The sequence below is a fragment of the Palaemon carinicauda genome, chromosome 23, assembly GCF_036898095.1.
Source record: "Palaemon carinicauda isolate YSFRI2023 chromosome 23, ASM3689809v2, whole genome shotgun sequence".
NCBI lineage: Eukaryota > Metazoa > Arthropoda > Malacostraca > Decapoda > Palaemonidae > Palaemon > Palaemon carinicauda.
In genome coordinates this window covers 107,681,985-107,686,984 of record NC_090747.1, presented here as the reverse complement: position 1 = coordinate 107,686,984, position 5,000 = coordinate 107,681,985, and the positions used below count along the sequence as shown (strand labels likewise).

Here is a 5,000-nt window from a genome sequence, read left to right as displayed (position 1 = left end):
GTTGACGTAAACCAAAGTTTCTTCTGACCTTGATGTAATAAGCAAAACTAACATTATTTGACTTTCAGCGTAAGTGCGTGCGATTAGAGAGAGAGAGAGAGAGAGAGAGAGAGAGAGAGAGAGAGAGAGATTAGTGGTATGATGAATGATCAACGCATAAAGTCTGCTATCAGCCGACCCAGACATTGAACAATTTGTTCTGATAAGAAAAAGTGTGTATCTAAAAAAAGACGATATTAGCATTTAATGAGCCTGTTGGGTTACACTATGGCATTAATTGATGAAAGTAATACGTGACTAAGGGAAGATTTGGTGCAAAATAAATTAATAATCAAACAAATGCATAAGAGGTAAATATTTGTAAATCATTAGATAACAGAAAAAAAATACACTAATTACCCCGTTAAAACCTATTACTGATTAGACCTGGTATCTGCTAATTTTTGGAGAAGTATATACTTTTTGGAAAAGTATAATTTCATGTACAATATATTATTCTTAGGAAGCACTGACCAAAAACTGAATCATAATTTCTATCGAATTTCTTTATACCGAATCTCGTCTAAATATTTTAATGAAACTAAAGTTTAATTCCATCTGTATTTGTCCGTCAATTATCCGGTTGGTATATTATCGGTTTATTTACCCACAGTGAATAAACAACAAAATTTAAATTAAGCAGAGTGCTGCAGTTTCAAATCTCCCTTTTATCTTTCACGCGAATAAATATAACAATAATTTGAAATGTCAAAATGGGGTCAAGTCCTGATGCAATTATATAATTAATTTCTAAACAAATATTCCTAAAGGGAGAGATGCGAAAAAGATAAAATATTGAAAAACCATGGTGGCCAGATCATATGTTTTCTTATCAGTTTAAATATTGCAAAAGGATAATGGAGGAATTTTGGCATATATTATTGTATATAGACACGATTTATTAAAGTTTTTTAATTCAGTGAGCAAAAGGAAGTAAAGGAAACACGTATTCTAAATATAAAACGTAAAGACAGGATAATCCAATGAACTTTCGAGCCCGTAACCTCTCCATCTATACCAGGAACCTCGTCTAACACTCACTCACTCAATATAAAAAAAAAAAAAAAAAAAAAAAAAAATCATACATATTATTTACCACAAACTTTATACTTAAGCCTTCATCATTCCTACTCATTTATATGTACACAATATTAACAGTTCTAAAGGCTGGATTTCTACCAATTTAACTGATGATAAAGAAAAACATGCAAATAGCAAAGATTATTATACATCTCTCTGATGGCTTCTCGGATTGGCCTTTAAAGTTTGACCTAATTCAACGAACGCCAGTCCCCTAATGTACCGTTTCAAGTTTCAAAATAATTTGTTCAACCATGGAGTAAAGGGTGTTAATCTAGGCTTTGCTAAACTCCTCACATTTTACAACATTTTCTTAGAGGCAAGAGAAATTAACTCGTGCAATTCCATAATCCTTTTCTAAACAAGTGTCTAAATATATTTTCATTAGTATTTAAGTAAATCGTATAACAACGAAATTAATTAATGTCTGGTGCATTAAATACTTTGCAAGAATGTATAGAGATTAGCATACTTAACACCAACAAATGTATTTAGATTAATAATTAAACAGTTAATCAACTGACAAAATAGCAAATTCAAACCAAAACACATTTTGTTTATCCTGAACACAGTAGAATATTCTGTATATAATGAGCTAAGGAAGAATACAGCGTTGAATAATTCATCGAATACTCCAAGGAATATATTCTGGTCTACCTCGTAGCTCAGAAGGACGAAAATAAGAACCGGAAATAAGAGCCAAATTAAAGGCAGTAATAAAGTTTTCTCTCGCAACATAGTACCAGCAGAACCCCATTATACGGGGACATTTTTTTTCAGGGGTGCCCCCGAGAAATAGGGAAGTTTTGTAAAGTTTTCAATTGGGTATATGAAGACAGAAACGGAATAACTTCATTTCGGTCTCCGCAGCGAAACATTACGTAAATGAGCTGTCTGAATTTTACACGAACCACTACTTCTTATCATAAAGTCCGTGCAGTTGCTTTAAAAACATGACGTTGAACTCTATTTATTCAAGTACACCATAACACATCAGAGCTATTATGCAATGTAGCACAATTCGCCCCGAGAGTTTAAAGGAGGTCGTAGGTTTTTAACTGATGAGTTCAACAAAAGAGATGACACTTGTAATAATTGCAAGAACAGTTGTTCTTGGGAACTGAGTAAGATACTTTTGATTAACAATTTTTGCATTCCAAATGTTCTCATATGATATACGTTTAACTTATTCATAGCCGGTCAATCACATGATATTAACTTTCACAATCCACCACTCTTTCGTACTTTTACATCACCACAAGGGTTGTGGATCCCTTGTGGAAATATTGAATATTAGAAATCTCTGTGTACAGAGTTCGAGACAGGCTCACAAAATATTTGTATAACTTTTAACATACCATTACCATCTCAATGCTGATTCATGACAAAGAGCCGAGCAGGTTTAACCCTTTTCACTGCCATTGATGACTTAGTCAAAATTTGAAAAAGGGAAACATCTTTTAAAATTACCCAAACCATAACAAGTTGGTACTCTTTGAAAAGGTCTTGGTAAGAGCTTTCCATTAAATATAAACAATCTAAGGTTCGTTTGGTCTTGAAAGATTTTGCTACGTCAGAAGTTTTGTTGAATTCAACACTGGTCGTGAAAGGGTTAATGGTAGCTCACTCAATCAAACATATTATTATCATTATTATTATTATTACTATCCAAGCTACAACCCTAGTTGGAAAAGCAAGATGCTGTAAACCCAGGGGCTCCAACAGGGAAAAATAGCCCAGTGAGGAAAGGAAATAAAGAAATAAATAAATTAAGAGAACAAATTAACAATAAATCATTCTAAAATAAGTAACAACGTCAAAACAGACATGTCATATATAAACTATTAACAATATCAAAAACAAATATGTCATAAATAAACTATAAAAAGACTTCTCCCTTCGTGAGCATAGGAGGGTTTCTTTGGTCCTTGCTTTGGGGTTGCTAGTTGTTGATTTATCTTGCAACGTGCAAGAAATAAGGTTTGAACGATAACAATAACTAAAGCAGAGGTCCCACCGAGACTCGAACTCGGATCGCTGGATTCAAAGTCCAAAGTGCTAACCATTACACCATGGGACCATAGCATCACGCCGTAGAATTTTAAAAGAATATTCTATCCTGTATCCACATTTTCCTTTCTTATTTGATACCGTTTTCAATGCAGCCCCATCTTGAAATTGCTTTTTCTTACCTAATAGGAAAGATGGATTAGAAAAGAATAAGGGCAATTAGATAGCTAAGCATGTTAAGAGAATAGTTCGTCAAGGTAAGCATTATTAAGAGAGCGGTTTAACCGCAATTTTATTCATATAAAGGTACATTTAGCGTCTGCACTATGACCTATCCATCGCCTCTGCCACTTATGACCAATTTTTAAAGATTTAAATATAAAGAACTAAAGAACCATTAATGAAAGTAATTTCCAACCCACCCCCGACCCCCTTTACCGAGATTTTTATTTACTCTCCATTTTCTTAATAAGATATAAATACCATACTCATGTGCATAGATGATAGTTTAGTTTTGCTATTCAATTTCACATATGATAAACTAATTGCTTTTTCGCTCTTGGTCTACCAAACATTTTGCATTAGCTATTTATTACACTGGAATATCAACAAGAACATTCCAGTATCCAGATATTTTATTCTCATTACCATTACATCCAATAGCCTACATTAACCACAAAGATCCTTTGAATTTTTTTTTTTTTTTTTAGTTCCGGTGATCCGTCAGTTTCAAAATCAATTTAGATTTTAGTTATAACTTTATCAATTATCAAAAAATTTATGATAAACAGGAAGTTTAAAAACGAGTATCCTTATCATCTCCTGGGTATCATCCTCTTCGCCCGTCACACTGGAATATCAACAACAACATTCCAGTATCCAGATATTTTATTCTCATTACCATTACATCCAATAGCCTACATTAACCACAAAGATTCTTTGATTTTTTTTTCTTTTTTTAGTTCCGGTGATCCTTCAGTTTCAAAATAAATTTAGATTTTAGTTATAATTTTATCAACTGTCAAAAAATTTATGATAAACAGGAAGTTTAAAAACGAGTATCCTGGGTATCATCCTCTTCGCCCGTCAGTACCTAATTAAATCTAATTTTGATTCTGGTTATTTTTCTCGCTTTTGATAAGTTCAAAAGAATAATTTATATGAATCTTCCATAATATTTCTAGTAACGCTATTTCGAATCAATATGATTTCGACTCATGTTGTATAATTCCTCCATACTATAAAAATGTTATATGGAACACTGAGAGCCATCAATTCCTTCTATATTTTTCCCTCACAAACTTTCCAAATAACAGTTCCACATTCAACATGAAATCAATGTCAACTTTCCTCCGAAGAAATCCACGGTTCATTTCTGTTAAAACTTCAGCCATCAACTGCAAAGTTTTCTATCCTCACTGATATGTGCAATTTCATATAATCGAAATCATTCTTTTATGGCTCTCTCTCTCTCTCTCTCTCTCTCTCTCTCTCTCTCTCTCTCTCTCTCTCATAAAAACATCACCTTAATCTTCATAGAAAATATATGTTCAAATTATTTTTTCGCCAACTGGATTAATTACTTAATCACTACCACATGACAATCACCATATTAACCATTTTCAAGTCATCAAAAAGGCTTACCCACTAAACCCCATATTTTTTTTTTTTTGATGACCCGGGATTCAAGTTCATATTCCAATGGAATCATTATCTCCGGCGTCAATCATTTATGAATTTCATTTCGAAATGACACAGTTGCACTCTCTCTCTCTCTCTCTCTCTCTCTCTCTCTCTCTCTCTCTCTCTTTTCTGGTGGTTTTGATTGTGTGTCAGGGATTGAACAAGAGATTATAAATGAAAGGATTTAA

General features: G+C 33.0%; 1 non-coding gene across 1 annotated transcript; it reads right to left on the bottom strand.

Moving 5' to 3' along the window:
- Positions 1-3,127: 3,127 nt before the first annotated feature.
- Positions 3,128-3,199, bottom strand: TRNAQ-UUG (transfer RNA glutamine (anticodon UUG)). The gene has a single exon. It is a non-coding gene; the product is annotated as a tRNA-Gln (tRNA).
- Between the last annotated feature and the right edge of the window lie 1,801 nt (positions 3,200-5,000).